Raw genomic sequence first — 13009 nt, forward strand, 5'->3', positions numbered from 1 at the left:
GACATAATCAGACTCTGAAAATTCGAATTGCCAAAATATGTAAAGATAAGGGTGTGGACTGGCTAGTAGCTCTGCCAGTTGCTTTGTTTTATATGCGCATGGTCGCACATTCCAGATCAGGTCTGTCCCCGTATGAGGTCGTATTCGGCCGCCCCCCTAACATGTGGGGTACTCCTAGACCCCGAAGTATTACCGATGTTTCATGTAATATGCTGACAGATTACCTAGCTTCCTTGATGTCTGCCCTCAACTCATGTCGTTCACAGGTTGCCGCCGCATTTCCAGACAATACCGAGGTGGCACCGCATGAGATCGTTCCAGGTTCGATGGTGCTCGTCCGGAACTTCGACAGATCAAGTCCACTGGAGCCACGTTGGAAGGAGCCCCGTCAGGTCCTCCTCACCACCCGTACAGCTGTGAAATTGGAAGGACGCCGCGGCTGGGTGCACCTTTCGCACGTCAAGAAATTCTACGGATTGAAACCGGTCTCTAAAAATATTTCCCAGGATATCAAGACTTGTCAAAACATTGTTCCTAAGGACTGTCCCGCAAATGACATTGACACAACCCCTCCCCTGTTAGAGAAAACTCCCAAGCAGGAGTATAAGCAAAAACTCCGGTCTAGTAAAATAAGTCAGTCAGTTTGATTGTCTAAGTCCTCCCCTAGGTGAAACGGTTAGACTGTTTCTGACATGTATAAAATAGACCCCCATAGTGAGAGAGTTAGTCAAAACTCAAACCGATGTATCGTTTTTCTAAGTTTCATATTATTTCTCAGCCTTTTGATTTCCTGCACTAGTTACGCATTTTTCCTGTGTTTCCCAGTTCCTCATGTAAATAAGCCTTCTAATGTTACAGTAGAGCACACGTTTAGTGATCTGCCTCCTCACGAATATTCATACCGCCTCGCTATGCGCAATAACTCATTTATCCGCATGTTACATTATTCACACCAGACCAGCAATGCCACTAATTGTTGGGTGTGTGGTCGACTCCCCCCTTTCCAGACGTCAAAGGGAGTTCTGCCACTTTTTCCTTATCCTTTTTCACATAATGGTTCATGTGGAGCATGGTCCACGTTAACGTCATCCTTAACAGATATGTCTTTTCTTAACAGTACATGTTTCCCAGACAAGCAAGGTTTCCCCCACCGAACAGGTTTAGATCTAGAAAATGAAGTGTATAATTTAGGTAATTATTCGTCGAATTTCATGGTCCTGAATGTTCAGTCTGATACTACTCCAGACTCACCTGCTATTTCAGTATTACCAGTCAAAGGCGAATTATGTGTCCGAAATAATGGTTCTGTACACGTAGGACATAGTGATTGTACTACTATTATCCAGTATAGTGACAGTGGGAAATTTATTTTAAAAGCTTCACGTCATTCTTATTTTGTTTGTGGTCAGACCGCATATGTTCGTCTGCCCCTCGATTGGGAGGGAACCTGTTACATTGCCTTCCTACTGCCACCTGTTTTCCTAGCCCCACCTGACTACCATAGGAATTCCTACCTAGTACATACTAGACACAAGAGAAACCTCCCGATTGTCGATTATACTGAAACTGCTGCAGAGCAATTCATTGATATTGATAAAGGTGTGTTCCCTTATTTAGGTACAGTTGTAAACAGTAAGCTAATCCGTAGGTTAACAAGAACCCTTGAAGCTGTAGTAGATGAGACTGCCTCCGCTCTAGGTAACTTAACCGAAGAGCAATCCTTTATGAGAATTGTTGTGCTCCAGAATCGTCTCGTCCTTGACGTCATACTGGCCGATAGGGGCGGGGCCTGTAGAGTCATCGGATCCAGTTGTTGCATTTTCATTCCAAATAACGCGCCGTCTGTTTATTCAGCTATAACCAGACTTCATAAAATTGCCCATCTGTTATACCAAGATCCAGGCACCTGGACATGGTCCGGTTGGTTCTGGAATATAATTTCCGCCTGGGGATGGAAAGTCCTGTCCTTTCTAGGTATCGCAGTAGCGATCATATTCAGCTGCTGCCTCTGTATACAATGTGGCCCTGCGATTTGCGGCATGTGTGCTACCTCTTGTATTCCTAGTCCCAAGCCCCGTTCTAAATCTCGTTCCAAGACAATTCGAGATGAACAAATGGTACTGTATGAAATGATAGATGGTATCATGAATATTGATGTTTCCTGATGGAAACGTAGTGACAAGGAGGGAATGTGGAAAAGTAAATTTTGTCATGTTCTGTGTCCCTACGTGCCATCCATCACATGTTATGTGTGCATGACCAATATGCATATGTTATTCCCCATGTCCGATTCAAGACGCAATTATAGTTGTGTCCACCTCTGGTATGTCATTCCCCAGTCCTCATGAGTAATATGAGTATCAGGCCTATGTAAAGTTATGTTGCCACGTTTCTCAGTGTGCACGTTACTTCATTATAAAGTCCCCGTTTCTAGGCCTCAAAAGGGCCTGGACACTAGATTCAGCTCCTGTCTCCAGAAGCCTCGCTGAGGAGCGATACAGCCCCCACCTGTATCCTCGACCTTTCACTTACTTCCTGCCTCGCAGTGCCCGGTGCAGCTTGGCTCTGCCTCTGAGTCTGCCAAGACTATGTTATGATTCCAGTTATCAGTTTAGTCCTCCTTCTCTGCATTCCTAAGCTACTGAACTGCATCAATAGTTTCCGTCATTGTCTAGCCTATGCGGCTCCATATTAAGAGAAATACTATATTTAATGGTCATTTAATATTCTTCATCACGCACTACATGTAGAATAAATGCATGCTCTAGTCTTAGAGTCAATTAGCTTTTCCCCTTATGACTTCTAGTTTATATCAACATGTTCCCTAAACATCAGATACTAGATAGGGTTTAGGTACATGTCGCTCCGACCCTCCAGACTTTAGTCTCTGCTCCTAGCACAGAGTTCATAGCCCCCAGCTTCTCCTCGTAACACGTCATTGCCAGTTTGCGCGCACCATCAGGTTAGAGGTCCCGGCTCCTTAGGTAGCCCCCTCCTATGTTTCCGCCCATTCATGACATATTCTGTTACGTCTGCGCCACATGTCTATGTATACGCCCAGTTACACCTCTTTTTACTCTTATCTTTCGCGACTGCTACGCGTCACACCTTCTGCTCCACCCACTGCTACGCCTACCGCAATGTAATGCTATGTGTTCGCGCTATGTATATATGCTCATGTATTGTTATTAAAAGTTAGCGCGCTCATCCCAGACCCAGCCCCAGCAGCTGCTGGGCCCTGTCATCCTATTCCTATGCAGGTTGTCCTGTTCCTGTCCTTATGCTGTATTAAACCTGCAAAACTCCCACTACCTCGAATCTTGACTCTTATTTATTGAGCTATCTGTTATTCATTCATTCACTCAAAAATAGATCCGGTATTATTTATTTATATACCACATATAGGCACAAAGACCCCGCACGGTCTCCAGCCTTGCCCGTGCCTGGTTTGATGGCTTCCTTGTGTCTGTCCGAGGCTAGCGTCATCCAGTTACAAATGTTTTCCCACCACTTCTGCTAAGAGCTCTAATTTCACTTGATTACCTACTAATTGGTGTATAGGACCTGGGTCTTATACAGGTGTGTAGTCGTTCTCATATTTAAACATGCAGTTGGAGAGGAAAATAGATGAGCTGCGTTTGTATAGAGTGTATTTCTGTGCTTTATTGTCGTAATTCAAATCCTAGAAGTGGCTTGGGGAGGTCCTTGCCTTCCAGTTGCTATTTAGTGGGGTGAGCAGAAGTCAAAATGTTAAGGGCCACTAGTTTAAGGTATTGGTAAGATGAGGTCTACCTCACAACTGAAGCTGTCTGTAGCAAGACCTAAAAAATATTCACACTATCCAGAAAAGTAGTGCAATCTACAGAACCTGTCTAAAACTTGCAAAGTGTAAAGACCTGCAAAGATTTAAAGAATATGGGGCATATTATCAAGGGGGTTTATCTCCGCTTTTTTGGCTTTAAAAGCCAAGAAAGCGGAGATAAAATTATCTCCCTATTACCTAGCTGTCGCTAACACCAGTTAGCGACAGCTAGTAGGAGATAGCGACCATCTTGGGCTCCGCTTTGCATGTCAGGGATATTTATCACTAATGACATGCAAAGTGGGCGTGCCAAGATGTTAGCGACTGGAAACAGTCGCTAACATCGCTATCTCCTATTACCAACTTTTGGAGATATTCGCGCTAAGCGCGAATATCTCCAAAAGCTAACACCTGCCCCTGAGCAGTTCTTAGCCATGTTATCCAATGGGAGGTGGATAACATGGCTAAGCGCATTAGCTCGGTAATGCATTAATATCGCTGACTTTTCAGCGATATTCATTCATTGTGGCCGTTTTTTTATCGCATTTGCGATAAACCTTGGTAATACCAAGGTTCATCTGCGATAAAAATCGCTGCAGCTCAGCAGTACATTTTTGTCTCTAACCAAGCAATATCGATAATTATCGTTATTGCTTGGTAATATGCCCCTATGTTATTTGAAATATTTCCAGGTGAAAACAAAAGTTGTATTGGACGAGGGTGTTGCTGTGATGAGACTCTGTTCTCACCCTTTGCTCGCAGATCCTTCCATTGGTGCAGTATGGGATACCATTCTACCTCGCCGCCAAGTCTTGGAACGACCTTCCCCTCCACCTCCGAACAGCATCCTCTTTCACGGAATTTAAGACCTGGTTCTTCAACTGATCGCAGCAGGATCCCAATACCTGGATACCCTCATGGGTGAGTAGCCGTGCTCTGCAAATCCCGAATGATTGGTTGATTGAGTCAGATGTAAGAAATGATTGTTTTTTTTAGATTTGATACGAGTGTCCCACACCGACCTTTCATTCTCTGAACCTTCTACTCTAAAGCGCTCTGATACCCTAACGGGTCATGTTTGCGCTATATAAAACTTCAAATAAATAAATAAATAGATTACGTGACAAGATGATTCAGCCGTCCTTTGCAAAAACGGAGTTGGCCCTCGCCCAGTCCATGATTCAGAGTAACTAAAAACATTTAGCGGTCACTGATTACCCATCACCCGATCTTTGTCTTCGGATGTAGAACTGCGGCTGCTGAGTCTGGTCTCTGGACCCAGAGGACAGATGGAAGGACATGTCCTGTGCAAGGCCCTCTCACCTGAAACATCCTCACTGACCAGTGGGACATAATATTGGAAACACAAATATCGCGAGACAGAAAATCGTGTCAAGAATATCGAGGAAACAAATATCGCGAGACAGAAAATCGTGTCAAGAATATCGTGAAGAGCATTTTCAATGGATACGTAAAGTTTTCCTATCTATAACTCCATTCTGTGTCTATGGGAAAATGTGTTAGTACATATGGGGTACAACACTTCCTTCTACACAGCCATAAAAATGACCCAAGATTACACAATTGCTGGTGGGAGGCCGTGACGTAATGTTGGTGATGAGGCTGGACCCACACAGGTTCTTGGCTTCACTCTGCTGGTTCTAGGTCTGTGGGTCATATCAGGTGTGGGTACTTCTGTGATGTCCACAGGACCCCCCTTCACAATCCCTGGAGTGCAATAGAACTGGCTGTCAGGAGGTTCTAAGCTAGCATGCTAAGTGGTGCAGAGGGCCCAGAGAGAGGCTTGGATGCAGCCACACCCTGGGTTGTGGTAGGCAGAGAGCATGAAGGCTGAGCAGGGAGTCTGCAAGAGGTAGAACAGCATCTGATTAAAAGATCCACCCAGGTACACCGTTTGCCATTGCCGGATTAAACCCTGTGCAGGCCCTTAGGCAGTCGAAATTTCACACCTCCCCCCTCGCAAATTATCTCCTAATACCCAATGCACTGGATTAATTTACAAACTGACAGCTGCTAGAAGTTGATCTTTAAAGAGACAGACAGTTATGTGAATCTGATGTCTCTGGTTTATGTACTTTAAGTTGTACTTTGATCCGTTGTCCGTCCCGGGCCCCTTAAAGGAGTGGGGCCCATAGGCCGGTGCCATACTTTGCCTATTTGTTAAACCAGAACTGCCATTTGCAGTACCCTACGATATACATGAACCCAAACTTCACAACTGAGAATGTGACATAAAAAGGCTGCAAGAACAAAGATTATGACTATATACAAAACTATGAACACAAAAACGTAAACATGAAACACTGAGTTACATCTGATCCTTCTTTTACAATAACACTAGCAGCATTTAAAGCTCACACCTTTGGGCTAAAGGGCCTGGATCGTTCTGTCACATTAACCCCTTTGCCGCGGGGCTAATTCCCCCGTGGTGCGGGGGGAGATGGGTCGCGCACAGCGCCGCGGTGTCTGTGACGAGCTCAGCTCGTCACACTGCACGGTGGCGCTGTGCTCATGACGAGCTCAGCTCGTCATGACCATGCCCGTTTCTTAGAATGCTCAGCACAGCAGAGGAATTATCCCCGCGTGGGAGCGCCGTGGCGGTCATGACGAGCTCAGCTTGTCATGAGCACAGCGCCACTCGTCATGAGCACCGAAGGTGTTAAGAAAAAATATTTAGAAGAATAACATAAAATAGGATTTCAACTGTTTGAAAATACACTTAAGCTTCATCAAACATGGGGCGCTAGAGGGCGTACGGCAAGATGGCAGCGTCTTAGTGCAGCTCTGCCAGGCGAACAGAGTATCTGATCATAATCATGCTCTATTTTCGTCATTCATCGTCCAATTTCAGTGGGTGATGTTGACGTGATATTGTTGGCGACACAGAAGAGGCATCGAAATGGCGCTTTGCCTGAAATCCTGTGCTTCCGCATCGCCGCCATTGCAGGCTCGCTGAAAACATGGTTGCTGCGTGAAGCTGCAGAGGCCCTGATTAAGGCCCGGTAGGCGGATCTGCGGGGGAGATATCGCGCAGACCCTGCCAGAGCTGTGAGTCCGTAGCAAAGCCTGGTTACTGATCCCTGCTTCGGGGTCTGGCATGTGCTGCAATGATCGACTAGCGGAGGTCTGGGAGCAGAGACGGCGGATTGAGGAGACCTTCACATTTACCCCTTGCATTGCCAGAGTGTGGTGCTGAACACTTTGAGGCGGCCGCGAGGCCCTAAGCACTGTGTTCATTACCGACTGGACACAGATCCTGCTGTGAGAGTACTGAGGCCACCCCAGAGCCCTGGGGCCTAAAATAAGTGTGTGCAGCCTTGGCATTGCGGCTGGGCTATGCGGCCTGCTGTCTACTAGAGGCCCCTATGAAGCGGGACCCCCGCGCAGAGACTGATGATTCCATCTTGGTACTCGAGGTGTTGGGGCACTGTCTGAATTAAACGTGAGAGTGTTGGAACGAGGCAAAGACGCGGCTCCAGGAAATACGAGAACATATCCAGTTTTCTCAAGGAGATCACAAATCCTATGCCCGTTCAAGGAGAGTTTTAAAAAGCTTTAAGATATTCAGCTAAACAACTCAAAAGATTGGAACAACAGGAGAAGCGAACCAAATACAAGGAGCTCTTCTTAAGAAAGAGAGGACTATGAGAAGTAATACGGAAGAAATTCACTGAACACCATAGATGTACTAATCTGGATCTTCCTTCATATAGAAGGGAGAGGGTGCAAGTCACCACTTATTCAAGTGAGAAACCCCGATTAAAGAAGTCCTGAAGAAGGTGCCAAAATATCACTTGTTCTGCACCGAAACGCGTCGACGCATTTTTGTATATACAGAGAATCCAACCAGGGCCCAATAAACAACTGATGTACATGTACTACTGTTACTGTTGTTTAAATTGATGAAAAAATTGCAAGCCTTTGGATCCAGAGATAAGTAGTGGCAAAGAGACCAAGTAGCCACATTCAAACTAGGGGTTGTATATTATTAGGGTCTTCTTTACTGTTTTCATATATGAGTTGTTGAGATGTCCTATGTGTTTTATTCTGTTTTTAATTTTAAATTTTGAGTCGCACGTTGTGATGAAATATTGTGATTAATTGTCTTTTACCCTGTGTTTTCAAAGAAATTCTTTGAAATTTTAAACTATGATGTCTAAGCGCTTATGTTTTTCATGTATATGGTTTTATTAAAAATAGATTGTAAACGATTCAATTTGGTTGTGGAAATTAATATATTTTCTCTATAGTGTGGCTAACGGGCCTTCCATATTCAGGTTTGTGTGTGTGCCCATAGTGGAATGAAAGAATAACGAGTGCTCCCCAGGGATTTCCTTTTGACTCACTGTCTTTGTACCCTGTTCCCTGGAGATAGTGGGGTAGCCTCTCTCTAGATACCTGAATTAAACGTGTGCCACATGATCGTCCCAATTCTTGTGTTTTCTGGTAAACAAGTTATTACTCACCATAAAACCATTGCAGGCTACTCTGGTCTCCGTGAGTTTAGAGTTGGAGGTCCATATCGCTGAGGGCACACCTAGAGATCCACATTATTCCTTAGGGAGTGTCTGTGTTGAGCGTGGGATCCAAGGCACGCTCAGTCCTGGCCCAGTAGACACTGTGGTAATTCTGGACACAGAGTGCTGACCTGGTCCAAGAAACAGTAGTGAGTGGGCCACACTCTGACAACGCTGTGCATCGCGGTGCGGGTGGGAGGCCTGATTGGTTGGTCGTGTTCCCTCGATGTGTGTGGCTGCCCTCCTGACCACCAGATAGCGGGCCACTGGGTCAACTCCTGATACGTGCTACCAGGACACTGTTGTGATACACACGGGGTTGAGAATGGACAATCAGACAGAAATCAACTCCGTCTCATCTTTGAATCCCGTAAGTCAGGCAAATTGCAGCTCTGGGCCACTTCGGACTCTAAACTTGAGGCCCCTTCGGAGAGCTCTTCTACTCTTGAGGCCACACTTCTATTCATGCAGAGCAGTCTGCAATCCATAGACGGCAAAACTGATGCACTAAACCTCAGAATGGACTATATGTCCGCAAAGTTGAATAAGCATTGTGACAGATTGGGGGAAGCTAAAAAGTGGATCTCCGACGTGGAAAATAGTCTACAAAATGTTGCATCTAAAACCCTTGACATGGAGAAGATGCTCGCAGTGATTCAAGTGAAAAATGAAGACTTGAAGGCCAGGTCTCAACGTAATAATCTAAGAATTACTGGTCTGCCGGAATCAACCAATACTGGGAAACTGGAGACCTATGTTGAGGAAATTTTCTGGGAAATCTTCGGACCTGAGAATCTATCTACGATGCTGATTGGTGAAAGAGCCAATCGAACCCCGGCCGCTCTGCCCGCTCCGGGAGCCTAGCCGAGGCCAATCATTGCCCATTGTTAAATTAGAGGGACTGAGACTCGGTAATGAGGCTCTCCTGGGAGAAAGGTGTCATAACTTTTCCAGGAAATAACTTGGCTTCCTCTCTGGACTTCACTGCATCGGTTCAGGCGGCTTGGAGGGAGTATCAACCTGTGAAGAAACTACTGATGGCCGAGAATATTCCATGTGTAATGCTGTACCCAGCCCGGTTATACAACGGCACTGAGGGCAAAGCCAGAATCTACACTACAACCAAATCAGATATGGAATATGAAAAGTCATTTAAATGAAGCAGGTGGGAACCCTCTGGAAAGCCAGAAGAGGAGGAGGACTGATAGGTTCAGCCTTGCATGGAGTCCAATGTCTGCTGGATCTTATTTGGTAATTCGGAATGGCGGTGACCACTAGCCGAGATCTGCCTATGGGTTTGAGTGCATGCACAGATTGTTGGAACACTACTAACTCTGTCTGCCTTATCAGCAAGTAACTGTACATAAATATGCAAGTACGGTATTATATTGTTGATATATGTTACATTTATAATTCCGCCCATATACATAAATATGTCATGGTTGAGCAAGATCTCCGTGCTGTTTTGCCACCTCTCTTTACTTCTGGGAGGCTACTTGCTCTCTAGTGTCCCCACATGGTTGTACCCCACATTTATTTCTGGATCACCCTTTTTTAAATGGGATTTGTTTTTCTGTTTCAGGGATGGCTTTGGCAAGTTGTGGGTGCTGATGTGGGTGGGGAAGGGTTAATTGCTTTTGTTTTGAGGGAGGTGCAGTGCAGATTGCATGTATCAGTAGATCGAATGTTAAACAATGTTAAAACCTTCTGCAAAAATTATAATAGCTGGCTATGAATAGATACGCTAAAGCTTCGGTGGTTCTATTGAATTGTTAACTTGGAATATGCGGGGGTTAAATAACCCTAAAATGCTCCGTAAGGTGTTAGCATACTTAGATTGACATGCTATCCAGGTGGATATTTTACAGGAAACACACCTCACCAAGCACACAGAACAGAATGTGGGAATATGTTGGGCGGTGATCAGAGTTGCATAATCATATTCGGCATATTCGAGAGGTGTGTTAGTATTGATAAGGCGGGAAACTTCATTTACGCTGACTCACTCTGAGTCCGACGATCAGGGGAGGGTGCTCCTTTTACAGGGCTGCCTTGGTGGCATGAGGCTTCTATTTGTAAACGTATATGGGCCTAACGTGGATGATCCCGCATTTTACAATGACATCTGAAGGCGAATAGCGGCATTGCTCTCTGCTGCGGTAATTTGTGGCGGTGATTTAAATGTTTACTTGGACCCACAGCTGGATAGATCTGCCAGTACTCTATGGCATGGTAAACTTGCTGCACAGATGATAATGGAATAATGGGGGCGGAAGGCCTAGTATATGTATGGCGGGGCAGCAATCCTGCTGTCAGGGAGGTTACATTTGTGTCTACTGTGGACGGCTCGTGGTCTAGATTGGTTTATTGGTTAGTATCCAAGGAGGTTAGTTCATGGATCATGGTGGTCCGGCATCTTGCTAGAACACTCTCTGACCACTCCCCTGTACTCCTAGGACTGGCTGTGCCATCCTTCTTGAAACCGGCTTTCCAGTGGCATCTTTCGCTGACTGAATTGCTAGATCAAGTGGTCTGTGTCAAGATTGGGGAGGCTATTGTTAATTTCTTTTCTGAAAATGAGGGCACAGTTGAGGGCTCTGGGACATTCTTGGAAGCCTTCAAAGTTACAATTCGTGGAGAATGCATTGAGGCCCAGGCGGGGTCCTAAAGTCATTGCGCACATTAGAGGATAAGATAAGGGAGCTGTAATGCGCATACGCACGAATGCCAAATCCCGTAATGCAGGCCCAAACTAGGGATTTAATTTCTGAATGAGACGAAACTGCTGGTCAAGAGTCGCAGCATAGAGCTAGGGGGTGGGTAGCGAGGCAGTATGGCAAGGGAGGTAGGTATCCGCTCTCTGGCTGAAAAACTCTGATCGTCGACAAGTCAAAATCATATTGTAGAAATTTTAGATAACAATTCAGAGACACATTATACCACCGAGGACATTAGTAATTATGAATTTTTATTCTGAACTTTATTGGCCCGTAATGCCGGAGGAGGAATCTGACATTACACAATATTTAGATAACATTGCGCTGGGCTGGCTATCTCCTGCACAACGTGAATACCTCACGCAACCTGTAACGGTTGAGGAAGTCAAAGAGACCATAATGTCGCTTCCCAATGGTAAAGCAGCCGGTCATGACATCCTGCCAAGCAAATTTTATAAGGCATATGTAGACCTGCTGACCCCCTGGCTACTGGAGGTATATGCTGAAGCTTACGAGGCAGGTATATCCACCCTCATCTCTCTGGGAAGCTTTAATATTCACATTGTTAAAACCAGATAAAGTAGCTACAGATGTGAGCCTCATCGGCCCCTCTCTCTGATAAATATAGACACTAAAATAATTGCCAAAATTATTGCTAATATATTGCAACCTCTACTTCCCAATCTGGTGTTTTCGGATCATTCAGGGTTTATACCCAAAAGATCCACAACACATAATCTACGCACGATATTTGCTGTGTTAAACCACCTGGACCATGAACTTCAGGCGACGGCTGTACTTTTAGACCCGGCCAAAGCCTTTGATTCTTTACAATGGGATTTTATGTTTGTGGTGCTGAGGCATATGGGAATGCCATTGTTTTTCCTGAAATGGGTGTATTTATTGTATATTAGCCCTGCTGCCAGGATACGTGTTAACGGAGTGGTATCTGATCCAATAACTATTCACAGAGGCACTAGGCAGGGATGCCCTCTATCCCGATGCTGTTCTCTTTGGCATGCAAGATACGACTGGGACATGCCGCTGCGGCACTGGGTTTCAGGTAGCGCCCGCTAGCAATTTCATTGTATGCGGATACGATGTCGTTATATGTCAGGGAACCTGCGCTGCATTTGGCGCCTTTGAGGGAGTATGTGTGCTTCGAGAGATTTTCTGGACTGGGCATGAATTGGAGTAAATCTACAGTGTTCCCCCTCACAGATAGCACTAGGCAAGGAGAGCTGGAGTTTCCGCTGAGTTGGTCCCATGAACCTGTACGCTACTTGGGTGTATGCGTGCACAGACACCCTGACACCATTGTCAGTATGAACTATGGCCGGGTGATTTTCAAACTGAGGGAACAGGTCGCTAGATGGACCCGCCTCCCCCTGTCATTTGCTCCCAGAATAGCTATCCCCAAGATGACTGTTCTTCCCAAACTGTTACATTTACTTGTGAATATTCCCTTAAAGCTTAACAGGCCTACTTTCCAGGCCATACAGTCTTGTCTATTGAGGTTGGTGTGGGCTGGAAAGAAACCCAGATGTAGCTGGGAGACGCTAGTGCTGCCATTTCAGCTGGGGGTTTGAAGCTCAAAACACGCCCTCATATTACCTCTGTGCACAAGCTCAATTTGAGCATCATTGGTACTTTTCCCAGCGATATCTCCACACCTTGCAGTAGAGCCTGGCAATGCGTATCCGACTCCACTAACGGCCATGGTGTTACACCGAAGAACATTGAGGAACAAGAAGGAGTTTGACACAGTTGCATGCACTGTTAGTGCGTGGAGACAGGGCACGAGTCCTAAAAAGAGAAGTTTTGGAACGCTGTCACCAGAAGTGAAGTCCCAGAGAGGCCAAAGAGTGAATTCCAGCTGTTTGGCAGGGGGGACGGTGTCCACCTGGTAAAATAAGTGCCTCGACTCGAGCCCTGCGCGGAGAGCTCTGGGA

General features: G+C 45.7%; 1 pseudogene across 1 annotated transcript in view; it reads left to right on the plus strand.

Annotated features, from left to right (window-relative positions):
* LOC144772306 (alanine--tRNA ligase, mitochondrial-like) overlaps positions 1-13009 on the plus strand; it is a 444475-nt pseudogene that overhangs the window by 239643 nt on the left and 191823 nt on the right. Inside the window, exon 2 of the transcript XR_013599714.1 lies at positions 4565-4723. The product of XR_013599714.1 is annotated as an alanine--tRNA ligase, mitochondrial-like (transcript). The remainder of the gene's footprint in view (positions 1-4564; positions 4724-13009) is intronic.

The sequence above is a fragment of the Lissotriton helveticus genome, chromosome 8 (assembly GCF_964261635.1).
Source record: "Lissotriton helveticus chromosome 8, aLisHel1.1, whole genome shotgun sequence".
In the NCBI taxonomy this organism is placed as follows: Eukaryota; Metazoa; Chordata; class Amphibia; order Caudata; family Salamandridae; genus Lissotriton; species Lissotriton helveticus.